Here is a 13,840-nt window from a genome sequence, read left to right as displayed (position 1 = left end):
AGTATATTGTCATGGATCATCCAACATGTTGAGCTTGCCTTTCCCCCTCATGCTAGCCAAATTCCTTGCACCAAGTAGAGATACTACTTATGCTTCCAAATATCCTTAAACCCAGTTTTGCCATGAGAGTCCACCATATCTACCTATGGATTGAGTAAGATCCTTCAAGTAAGTTGTCATGTTGCATGCAAAAAAAATTGCTTTCTAAATACGTATGACTTATTAGTGTGGAGAAATAAACTTTATACGATCTTGTGATATGGAAGCAGTAAAAGCGACGGACTACATAATAAAGGTCCGTATCACAAGTGGCAATATAAAGTGACGTTCTTTTGCATTAAGGTTTCGTGCATCCAACCATAAAAGCACATGACAACCTCTACTTCCCTCTGCGAAGGGCCTATCTTTTACTTTCTGTCTTATGCAAGAGTCATGGTGATCGTCACCTTTCCATTTTACATTTTATCCTTTGGCAAGCACCTCGTGTTGGAAAGATCCTGATACATATATCCAATTGGATGTAAGTTAGCATGAACTATTATTGTTGACATTACCCTTGAGGTAAAAGGTTGGGAGGCAACACTATAAGCCCCTATCTTTCTCTGTGTCCGATTAAAACTCCATAACCCTAAGTATTGCGTGAGTGTTAGCAATTGTGAAAGACTAAATGATAGTTGAGTATGTGGAATTGCTGAAACGCTCTTATATCGACTCTTTCCGATGTTATAATAAATTGCAATTGCTTCAATGACCGAGATTATAGTTTGTTGGTTCTCAATGAAGTTTCTGATTCATACTTGATATTGTGAATGGATTGTTACTTTAGCATAAGAAATCATATGCCAAAATATATATATGTTGCTGTTATAAGAATGATCATGATGCCCTCATGTCCGTATTTTATTTTTATCGACACCTCTATCTCTAAACATGTGGACATATTTTCCGATATCGGCTTTCGCTTGAGGACAAGCGAGGTCCAAGCTTGGGGGAGTTGATACGTCCATTTTGCATCATGCTTTTATATCGATATTTATTGCATTATGGACTATTATTACATGTTATGTCACAATACTTATGGCTATTCTCTCCTATTTTACAAGGTTTACATGAAGAGGGAGGATGCCGGCAGCTGGAATTCTAGGACGGAAAAGGAGCAAATATTAGAGACCTATTCTGCACAGCTCCAAAAGTCCTGAAACTCCATGAAACTCATTTTGGGAATTAATAAAAAATATTGAGCGGAAGAAGTACCAAAGGGGGCCCACACCATGGTCACGAGGGGGGTGCCCTACCCCCCTGGGCGCGCCCCCTACCTCGTGGGCCACTGGCAGCCCTCCGGTGCCAATCTTCTGCTATATGAAGTCTTTTACCATGGAAAAAATCATAAGCAAGCTTACAGGACAAAACTCCGCCGCCACGAGGCGGAACCTTGGCGGAACCAATCTAGGGCTCCGACGGAGCTGTTCTGCCGGGGAAACTTCCCTCCGGGAGGGGGAAATCAGCACCATCGTCATCACCAATGATCCTCTCATCGGGAGGGGGTCAATATCCATCAACAAATTCACCAACACCATCTCCTCTCAAACCCTAGTTCATCTCTTGTATCCAATCTTTGTACTAAAACCTCAGATTGGTACCTGTGGGTTGCTAGTAGTGTTGATTACTCCTTGTAGTTGATGCTAGTTGGTTTATTCGGTGGAAGATCATTTGTTCAGATCCTTAATGCATATTAATACCCCTCTGATCATGAACATGAATATGCTTTGTGAGTAGTTACGTTTGTTCCTGAGGACATGGGTGAAGTCTTTCTATTAGTAGTCATGTGAATTTGGTATTCATTTGATATTTTGATGAGATGTATGTTGTCTCTCCTCTAGTGGTGTTATGTGAACGTCGACTACATGACACTTCACCATTATTTGGGCCTAAAGGAAGGCATTGGGAAGTAATTAGTAGATTATGGGTTGCTAGAGTGACAGAAGCTTAAACCCTAGTTTATGAGTTGCTTCGTAAGGGGCTGATTTGGATCCATATGTTTCATGCTATGGTTAGGTTTACCTTAATACTTCTTTTGTACTTGCGGATGCTTGCAATAGGGGTTAATCATAAGTGGGATGCTTGTCCAAGAAAGGGCAATGCCCAAGCACCGGTCCACCCACATATCAAATTATCAAAGTAACGAATGAGAATCATATGAGCGTGATGAAAACTAGCTTGACAATAATTCCCATGTGTCCTCGGGAGTGCTTTTCTCTATATAAGAACTTGTCCAGGCTTGTCCTTTGCTACAAAAAGGATTGGGCCACCTTGCTGCACCTTATTTACTTTCATTGCTTGTTACCCGTTACAAATTACCTTATCACAAAACTATCTTTTACCGATAACTTCACTGTTTGCAGAGAATACCTTACTGAAAACCCTTGTCATTTCCTTCTGTTCCTCGTTGGGTTCGACACTCTTACTTATCAAAAGGACTACAATAGATCCCCTACACTTGTGGGTCATCAGTGCATGCTACGGGAATCACAAACTTTAACACAAGTATCTCTCAAATTCACAACTACTCACTAGCATGACTCTAATATCACCATCTTCATATCTCAAAACAATCATAAAGAATCAAACTTCTCATAGTATTCAATGCACTTTATATGAAAGTTCTAATTATATCCATCTTGGATGCCTACCATATTAGGACTAAATTTATAACCAAAGCAAATTACCATGCTGTTTAAAGACTCTCACAATAATATAAGTGAAGCATGCACTACAAAAAAATACACTTCCGTGATGATACGTGTTCGTCACAGTAGGTCGCGCTTTTTGTCATGCATGTACATCCATGACAAATTTATGACAGAATCAAGATAGTCATACCTGTGCTGTCTTAGAAGTGTTCAATGACATTACCAAAATTATCATCACGGAAGTGTCCACTTCCATGACGATAAATCACGCGTCACAGAAGTGCTTTCATCAAGGGTGACCGACATGTGGCATCCACCGTAATGGAATGCCGTTAAGCTATCGAGTCGGGTTTTGGATCCGATAACCCGTTAGCAGCCCCGACCAATGGGGATTTTCCACGTGTAAAATCATCATTGGCTGGAGGAACCACGTGTCAACTCACTGTTGGGACAGATGTCATCCGCTCATTGGACAGAAGGCACCTATGATACGGCGACACGTGGCACAACCCAACAGAGGCCCATTCCTATGAAAAGGCCGGCCCATTTGACTTGGTCAAAAGGTGGCGGGCCGGCCCACGGAAAGCCTGTTAACGTCTTGTTCGCATATAGCCCATTTACAGCCCCCTAATCCAGGGCCCGTTACGCCCTATCCGAATTAGGCCAAGTAGCGTCATCTGGGCCGTCCAATATGATTCCATCCCGTTTTAACTTCCGGCCCATGTGTGGCCCATGACTTCTTTCGGCCCATATGAGGCCCTTTGTAACTCTTGGCCCATTAACGGCCCGTGGTGAAACTGGTCCGTAATGAACAATGTATCACTTTATACCCATTAACGGCCCGTTATTCTATTGGGCCGTTTCCAGCCCAAGTTATCTTTGGGCCTTCTCAGGGCCCATTGATTCTTGGGCTCATTTGCAGCATTCGGTTACATACGACCCATTACTGTCATTTTCTGCTTGTGGGCCAAATTCAGCCCGTCATTACAGTCGGCCCATTTGCGGACCGTTAATATGTTGGGCCGTTTTCATGTCAAAAGAAACCCGTTGGGTTGTTTTCACAGAGTTATCAAATACGGTCTATTAACGGCTCGTTATGGTCCACGAATAGTATGACCCATGATTGGCGAAATAATGATACGCCCCGTAGAAGGCCCATGGATCTACGGCCCATAGAAGGCCCATGGATCGTATGGCCCGTAGAAGGCCCATGGACCCTACGTCCCGTAGAAGGCCCATGGACCCTAAGGCCCGTATAGAAGGCCAATGGATCCTACGGCCCGTATAGAAGGCCAATGGATCCTACGGCCGGAAGAAGGCTCATGGATCATACGGCCTGCAGGAAGCCCATGGTTACAACACTCCATGTGTTGCCATGATTATTTTGGCCTAGTTACCAAAAATAGGCTATTGTGGCCAGTAGAAAAACACAAAAAAAAGAACTACAGTGACTAGAAGTAAACAACTAAACAAGACAATAAGGAAATAAATAAGCAAGCAATTAAAGCTAGCCTATTACTGCTATTACACATATTACATCCACTGGGCATCAAAGTTCGCCACCAGTGCAAATATAGGGAACAAAGCAGCATATTACATACACTGGCCGTCAAAATTGACCACCAGTTCAAATAAACGCGACAGCAAAACAAGAGCATAACTGAAACAACTTCAGAAGAGCTCAAGAAATGTTATCCTGGGTATCCACCATGCTGGCAATAAGCTTAGCAAGCTGATTAGCTTTGTCCTGTTTGGCGCTAAAATCCTCCAACGCTTGCTGTTGCACCAGAAAGTATGCATCTGAATGCTCCAGGGACTTCCGCAGTCCTTCCGCTTCTTGTGGCAGCACAGCTAATCGATGTCTTTCAGCTTGTAGTTGGGACTCAAGAAACTGAACTGATTCAGACAATGAGTTTGAATAGCTTGTGCAAGTGGTAGTGGCCAGTAACTCGAACACTAAACCAAGACAGGACTTTGGGGTTGTCTCGCTGTCTTCAAGATAGTCTTCCTTAGCTGTTTTATCAGCTTTGTTGGAGACCACCAAGGATGTGTCACTATCCTGAACCTTATCTGCATTACTTCCTTTACCATTGCTTAATAAGGCACTCTTCCCCAATATTCTGTCAGCATTCTAAAAGAAGAAACAAGCAGACACATAACAAGTTTAGCATGTACTAGTATATGAAACTCATTTCGGTGAACCAGTTCATTAGTAAGGTGGACATGATTAAACTACCAAGTCTTCTATTGCCAAGTACTAGTACATAATAAAAGCATCAAACAAACATATATCTATGTCCTATGGTCACTGCATTGTCTTGCCAAATCAAAATAGAGACACGGTTCAAATCATATCAGTTCAAGACAAAGCAACAGTGAAAGAATACAAAGCGTGGGAAACTACACGGCACAACAAGATTTCAGATGGGTACCACGGGTCTACATGTACAACAACACTATTGGCTCTGTTGTGATGCTAGTAATGTGCATGCTATGAAAGTCAACCGTATACACAATTGAAATTGAAATCAAAAGAGCTATTGATAAGAGCAAACCTGTTAAAGAAACATGTGTGAACATACCTGTTGTGCCATTGGAGTTTCGATTGGATCCTTCATTCAAAAATAAGTTTGTATGAGTAAATACAGTGATATAAGAGCAAAGCAATCATAGTTAAAAAAGGAGCGCCTAAGCGAGCGCTTAAGCGCGCCTAGGCTCTAGGCGTTGGCAAAATGCATTGCGCATAACTACGCTTAATCTATGCATAACTGCGCATACGCATGCGCTTTGGTCAGTAAAGCGCAAGGCGGCGGCAAAACGCACAATTAACGCCTAGCGCTTTTTTGAACTATGATAGCAATGGAATCTTAAATTAGAACAATTGTTCTTTAGGTTTAGGCACTTGTTCTACATGAACAGAGTACAGTAAGACGCAAGAATATAATACTTAAAAATAGAAAATGAGCTCATAGACCTTACCACATTCTTGGTTCGGGACTAGTACAGAACAAGGCGTTCCCAGTCATCGTCCAGTAAATGTGTCTCAGGAGAACGTAAGGGAATTTGATGAGTTTCTTTGCCGGTGAAGTACGTTTTCTTCAGGTAATTCTGATACTGCCACCCAAGCATTCTTGAAGATAGCAAAGGTATTAGCATAGGTTACCTCATCCTGAGTTTCCAAATCGGTCCTTCTCTATAGAGAAAAATGGGAAAATTTGTTGTATTATAACCATCATAGAGGTAGGATGTATGGGACGAAGCAAAGTAATTGCCATGAATAACATTACTTACATATAACTCCTAGACAAACACCTGCAACTGGCATTTTCCTTCATCTTCAGTATAATATTTCCAAGATGGGAAGATACACACATACGATTTAACAACATCGAATGCGATAGATGCTAAACTACGACTAGCTGGTTGTGCTTCCTCCACAGGAATAGGCGTACTAACTGGTGGAGTTGGGGTTCGCTGTGATAGTACTGGCCCTTTATGCACTGGAGCTGCCTTACTAACTGCTCTTGTTTGGGAGCTCTGTGGTGGAGATGGTGTTGTGTCAATAGGAACTGGGTTACTATCGTCTAGGGTTAGGGTTAGATTGGGTGAAGCTGGTTCTGTGTCCATCGCAGTAGGTGTACAATCTGCGAGAGTTTGGGTTATGTGTGGTAGGGCCGGTTCTTGTGCATGTACAACCGGGGTGCTATCTCCACCAAGAGGTAGCACTGTTTTATTTGAAGACCGTGTATTTAGTCCGCTAGATACTGGCATCACCCGCTCCAATTCAAATGGCTGATAAACAGGAAACATAGTTGAATGTATAGGCATTGTATGAGAGACAGATGCAATAGATAGTGTGGAAAAACGAGGGCATGAAATAGTTGACATGTATATTGTTTAACTAAAACGGATAGCATGACATAATTTCACATATATGATGTCTATCTAAACTGGATAGCATAGCATAACATAATTCAAAGATATGATGAATAACTAAACAGGATCGCATGACATAATTCACCTACATGTTATCTAAGTAATCAGGATCGCATCATTTAATTCACATATGTGATTTATATGCTAAGCAGAGGGCATTCGTTATGATGTCTGAACTAAGAACATGGTGTTGAATATTGTGTATATGATGTCTAAACTATGCAATGCAAGGCACTGTATGCATGATATGAGCAGTATAACCATGCCAAGTTAGAGCATACACCCCAGTGGGGGAATATGACTGGTCATCTGTCTCTGAATCCATCTCTGAGTAGCTATCGGGACCCAATAAGAGATCTGCTTCGACAGGTAGCACTGTCTGCTCTGAAGGCCTTGTTTTCACTCCAGATTTTTCCATCTCCCACGCAAATGGCTGATTCACAGGAAGAGTAGTTTAATGTACAAACATTGTCGACAAATGGAAATGTAATGAAAAAAGGATGGACAAGATATCATTCAAATATATGATGCCTGGTTAAACAGGATGGCATTGCACATTTCACGTATATTATGGCTGGCTAAAAGACATGAGACTGCATAATTCCCATATATGATATAGAAACTAAACAGGTGGCAGTATAGAACATGTCTAAACTAAGCAGATGACATATATGATGTCAAAAGTAGGCACTGCAAGGCAACATATGCATGATATGACTAACATCATCATGCCAAGGTAGAGCAAAAACCTTGGGGGGTAAATAGGAGTGGTCAGCGGCGTCCGAATCTGCCTCAGAACAGATATCTTCCTCTGGATTACAATCTGGAGAGGGGTGGGGAGGGTTTGCCATTGAACCCACCATGGAGCGATGTCTGCATGACATTGTATTGCTGCACAAAACTCTTCTCTTTTTCTCTACATGTTCAGCATGACTGTGTACAATATCTGACATGCATATGAAAAATATGGTGAGATTATGGAAAGGAGAGCATGCAAAAATTTAGAGTGATGGTAATAACCAGTGGATGGATCCAAAAATAATGATAGCAGGCTGATGATTGCTTTAAATTAATAAAAAGACAAATGATGATTGCTTTACTATTTGTTTCCCACCCAAGATGAACAACATAGGCATACCCTAGGTGAACCAGATATTAGACAGACATACTATTCATTGCTGCCTCGATATATGCCCCACAACTAATTTAGAACTCAAGTTTGTACATTAATTTGGACCTGACTTGGGAGTCCAAGAGCTGAACGGGATGATAAAGTAGCAGGTAAGTTTAAGCAATAAATAACATAAGCAGAAACAAAAGAGCGCGACCTCTCTTGTGGACCCGTGTACTCCTCAGGTTCATCTGCCGAGTCGATGATACTGATGCCGTTGCGGTCGGTGCCGGCGGCAGGGAAGGAGATCTGAGGCGGCGAAAGACGGTCAGGAGTCGTGATGTCTGGTTTGGTTGATGCTTCTGTCGATGGAGCAGCTTAGGTGAGGTGGACGACGTCGCGGCAGGAGCAGGACAAACCACACAAAGTTCCCTTCGACACGTACCTGTAACTGAAGTAATTCTGTAAGGGCTCATTTGGCTTGCATGATTCTTAAAACGCAGGGATAGGAAAAACACCGGAATAGGATAGGAAAATGCACATGGTAAACAGAGCATTTGTAAACATAGGATTTCTGTCAACTTGGGTGTTTGGTTTACAGGAATTGGAAGAGCAGAGGAATGCAAAGAAACATGGCCAAAATAAAGTGAAACCATATGAAAGCGTGTACAGTTAGAATGTTATTCTGGCACTAATGCACTTGGTCTTGTTTTCATGCATAGGATTTTGAAAAGTAGGTCCAGGTGGATGTTTTGCTTCATTCCTTTCAACAAAATGCATGAATAATTGAATAGTAGAGTGCCATTGGAAAATTCCCTATTGCTATGTTTTTCCTTGAACCAAAATAGCCCTAATGGATCGATGTGAATGTATAGTAATAAGTGATGCAACAAGTGTAGAACCTCTTTGCCGTAGCCATGTCGACCTCAGCATCATTGGGTTGGTCGCTGAAGCAGTTGAGGCAGAGGTGGCTGTCGGAGGTGTGGAGGAAGATCTGTGGAATCTATCGATGGCGTCTAGGGCACTGCTCTATTGTGATGGATCGTTATGTCGTTGGAGCAGCTCTGGTGAGCCTTAAGATGTCAAGGCTGAAGCAGCACAAGACAGACATCATCAATCTCAAGTGCGATTCTAATAGCATCTCCAATAGATGATGTAAAATGGATGTAAAATTAACATCACCAAAAACCACCTGACTACAACAGATGAGGTAAAAACTATTGACTCTGAACTTAAATGTCGAAATTGAAATTTACTGAAATGTTGTTTAGGGAGGGCCTGCAGTTCATCTTCAACCTGCACCCCCCTGAGCCGCTAGCCACCACCGGCCGAACCGCCGGCCCCAGCGCCACCTTGCCGCCCCGAAACAACTCGCCACCGCCGCCCCGGCCAGCCCTCTAGGCCCCCCCACTCTGAACGCCAAGACAGATAATGGGGTACCTCTCCGGCGAGCCCCCGTCCCCGCTGTGGGTGGTTCTTCCTTAACTCCGGCGAGCCCCCCCAACCCCTGAAAATCGACTGACCCAAAAGTTGATTCAGTCGAGTGAAGTGTGGCTTAATCAGAGCAGAGCAGCAACACAAGCGAGGGGGAGAGCAGCAGCAGCAGCTGGGCGAGTGAGCAATCGAGCGAGAGCCGGAGCAGCAGCAGCAGCGCGAGCGAGCGAGCGAGAGCAGGAGCAGGAGCAGCAGATCCGGCTGGTATGGACACTGCCGCCGAAGGGGCCTCGCACTGGGGAGAGCCGCCGTGGAGATGTCGCCCGTGGTGCCGGTTTCAAGGTAGCCGCTCCATGGGGGTGCGGGATGGAGCACCGTCGGCGCCGGGAGGTCGAGTTAAGGAGAAGGCGTGATGCAATGAGTGTACAACCTCTTTGGTGGCGCCGAGTAGGCATTGCCTTCGTCCGAGGAGTCGGTGAGGATGTTGCGGTTCCGGTGGAGCAGGTTAAGGCGGCGCTGTGGGGATGGAGCAGCCGCGATAGACGAGGTGATCGTCGGAGCAGCTCCTTGGAGGTGGAGGACGGGGCCGCTGAACCGGCGGGATGGCGAGATGGACGATAGATCCTCATCCGGGGAGGTGGACGAGGGTCGTCGAGCTGTTGCGGTGGATGACATTGTCGGGGAAGAGGCTCCGGCTGGGCAGCGGTGACATGGTGGACGGAGGAGGGTGGGGTTTCGTGGCCTGGGATTTTGAATGGCGAAAATGGGGCGACGAGAGGGGGTGAAGCATGACTTAGGGACGCGCTTGTCCAAAATGTAGGGTGTGTTACAAAAGTGTCCCCCACCGATTTGAACTAGCGGCCCTTTCGGCTTAGGGTTAGAAGGGGGATTTCGCGTGTCGAGATTTGGCAGCTGGAGGGAGTTTTCGCGCGCGTTGTAATTTCAGGATAGCAAGGCGCAAGTTGTGAAGGCGCCAGTTTTGGGAGCACGATATCTGAATTATCGGGATATAACAAGACGCGGGTTGAATTTTAGGGACAAGCCTAACGTGTAGTAATATTGTACTTGTACGTACCAAATCAATTCGCACTTCCTTCAACCAAAAAGAAAACAAAAAAATAAAACTATTCACACCAGACAAAGAGAGAGTCTTGCCCCGTTTTACTATACAAATGCTATTCAAAGCTACTCCTCCTTCCATCTATATAGGGCCTAATGCGTTTTTCGATGCTAACTTTGACCAAATATTAGAGCAATGATATATGACATGCAACTTACACAAAGCAAACCGTTAAATTCGTCTATGAAAGGTCCTTTCAATGATATAATTTTCACATTGTGCATGTCATGTACTATTAATCTTGCCAATAGTCAAACACGGTCTTAAAAATCTCATTACGCCCTATATAGATGTAAGGAGGGAGTATGAATCCATGTTATGTTCGATTAAATTTTTTCGCTTGCTGTATAATGCATGTAACCTACTCATACCAACATTTTAGTGCATTCCAAATGTCTATACTACCGCTGCAACTCGAACTAAATTTGAATTCGTTTCTCTATTTCAATAAGAATGTACAATCATGATTGTTGCCAACTTCAACCATCATTTGTGTATTACCTTAATAACACACCACATGATTACTATAGAGATAGATATGAACTATGTGTACTACATGAACTCGAATTCTATTTTTTGAATACACTTGATGTTGATTCCAAATAATAGTACATTTGATGTACTAACTATATATTCATAATCTAAACCATGTTCCATACGTACACCATGTTTATCACACAAAGTATAGTGCCCCGCCCCCTACATTATGAAAAGTATTTAGACCTGAGTTGCAAAAGCCACAATTAGCCCAAATTATAATCAATGTTCTACATTATGATATCTTCTTCAAGTATCCGTATCCACATTTGTAATATATTATGATCTTTGTTCGTCTTTTACACCTTCATGATCCTCTTCTATTTGTAGCTAGCTAGCCCTAACTTTCTATCATGCATGCACACGCCTGCCCCCCTCACACACCCTTAGCGTCCCCTCCATCACGCACGTTCATTATTTCTCTTTAGGTCATCCACCAGCGGTGTTTGTAGGCCCCCGGCTCCTTCTTTTTGGCACACACCGGTCGATATACCTCTCTAGCCAAGTGTGCCTACAACAAACACATATATACTTCCCCTCTTCTCTTCTCACCGTCCATGCCCCCATATGTCCAATACATTCCACGCTGGTGCACACTCCCGACCCTCTTTTCATTTATCACATGCTCGCACACTCCTCCCCCCTCGACATGGTAGGCCTCTCGCACCACCTCCTAGCCACACCCTCTCCCCCTGTCTGCCTCTCCGGACCTTATTTGCTTCTAACACATCCAGGCATGTATATGAATTGATCTCCCTACATATAGCCAGGCCGACTATAATTCGTTTTCACCAAGCACTAATACACTTACCTCGCTAGTTATGTCTCTCCTTTTCTCGGACACACGACGGTTGATCTTCCTATGTAGTTATGTATGCTTACCACAACCATATCTTCTCCCCTCATCATCCTTGAATACCTCCCGACCCGTCTCTCACACGCACGTGCATAGAGAGATAGACATACCCCGCCCTCTCTTATTGATATTGCACTCATACCCTCCTTTTGTTTAGCAGTCCTCTCCCACCATTTGTGAGACGCCACTCCACCACCACCCCTCCGATGCTCTACCTTTGTCTTTTTCCCAACCTTATTCCTTTGCTACACATATCCATGGATGTCGATCGATCTCCCTCAATACATAGCTAGGTCTCTCTCCTTCCCCACACATATACTAGTCGACTGGTCTCTACCCGCCCCCCACACACACCGATAGTCGAACGTTGTAGGTAGGTATCCATGCCACGGAGAAGAACTGCACCTCTGCCCTCTCAAATTCCAGTAGGCCAGCCGCCCTGTATCTTTGACGTGGGCAAACACAAATTCGATGGCACTCTTTATCGATCGCGCAGCCACACACTTCATCCCTATTTTCAATTCTATCGATATCTCACGTCCATGACTCCGTTTCACATACATTGCATATGTTACGTTTTTCTGATTGAGATATCATCAACACATTGCCTCTGTTTCACACATACCATCTCTCTCACACCCACCCACATACGTACCTGCACCTAAAGAAGAAGTGCACGCAGGACGCACGTACTCACGTCTCGTTCCCGGCCACACCCGCGTGGGTACACGGTGGAGTTCATTTTTGTACGAAAAGGCAGCCCATGTGATAATTTGATGCGTGTAGCAGTTGTTTACTCGAAGGAGGGTCGGGTACCACGCCTAGAATATAAAACGATTGCCGTGGGGAAAATGGAAAAATGGGTTTGTCTCTCATCACACCATCTCACACAAGGCCGCCGTGGCCTCTCTCTCTCTCTCAGCGTTGGTCAGTGATCCGACCGCATCCCGTCCGACGGCGGAAATGGAGGATGTGCATCGTCTCTCCGTTCGACGGCGTTGAGGCAGCTCGTCCCGATCTGCGGTAACCATCGTTCTCTCTGACTAAGCTCCGGCGCGGTAGGGCCTTCGCCACTTGCTCGCTGCCGCAGTATGGGCAGACCCCGGCCGCCAGCGCCCTCCTAGTAACATCCCGACGACCCTCAGGTACAACTTCCTCCGGCCTTGCTCCACTGCCCATCTTCCAACATTGCTGCATGTGGATCTTCTTTAGTTGTTTGCTTAAATCATATCTCGGCCGACGTACTTTCCATCTTGCAATCTCGTCCTCAAACCATTTTTGATAAACCACCATGTGCTATCTTTCCCTTTTTACATGGAACATGCTTCTTTTTTGTTGGCGTATGTGTCTTCAACTCGTGTTATTGGGCAGTACTTGTTTCCTTTCGACCTCCTTTTGCAAATAGGGCTATCCATTTTCACCTCGTTGCTATTGCGACCTTTTGGTGAACTGCACAAATCACTTTTCTCAAGAGTGTTTTGTGCAGTTCCACCAAAATGTCACACGGTGTCACATCCCTTGTTCTGGTATGACCTAGACTAGCTAGTCATTTGTGCATCATGTTTAAATTCCATTTAAATTTGAAATGAGGATTTGTGAAACCCTCAGAATCATCTCTGGAAATGACCCAAATAAAAAGTGCTCCAAAAAGGTCCAACAAAATGTTCATGTTACTCTCTGAAAATATTGGATAGAGATAAATATCAAACCAATATTTTTAGGAGCTCATAAGTATTTATTTTGGGCATTCGGAATTAATCCAGTAATTAATTGCTTTGGATATATATTTGTTATATATATAATATATGTCCAAAAATTCTGTTAATTGGTGAGGAGTTTTGGAGCAATCCAACTAGTTCCTACAAAAATTGACAGAAGTAAATAAAATGATTTATTATTATTATTAAATCAAAACAAATGTCAGAAAAATAGAAAAGAAAAAGAAATGGGAAAAACCTACCTGGCGCTTACCTGTAGCCGTTTGGCCCAGCACTATGCGGCCTAGCCGCCCCAGTTGGCCAGCCCAGCCCACCTGTCCCCCCTCCCCTGTCGTCTTCCTCCCGCCAGGAGGACGGGCGCATGCCCGACGCGCGCGCACCTCCACGTCGCGCCACCTCCTCCCTCCCTGCCTGCCTGTCCCTTCGCCAATGCGTCTG

This window comes from Triticum dicoccoides, chromosome 6B (assembly GCF_002162155.2).
Source record: "Triticum dicoccoides isolate Atlit2015 ecotype Zavitan chromosome 6B, WEW_v2.0, whole genome shotgun sequence".
In the NCBI taxonomy this organism is placed as follows: Eukaryota; Viridiplantae; Streptophyta; class Magnoliopsida; order Poales; family Poaceae; genus Triticum; species Triticum dicoccoides.
This window is presented reverse-complemented; position numbering follows the sequence as displayed.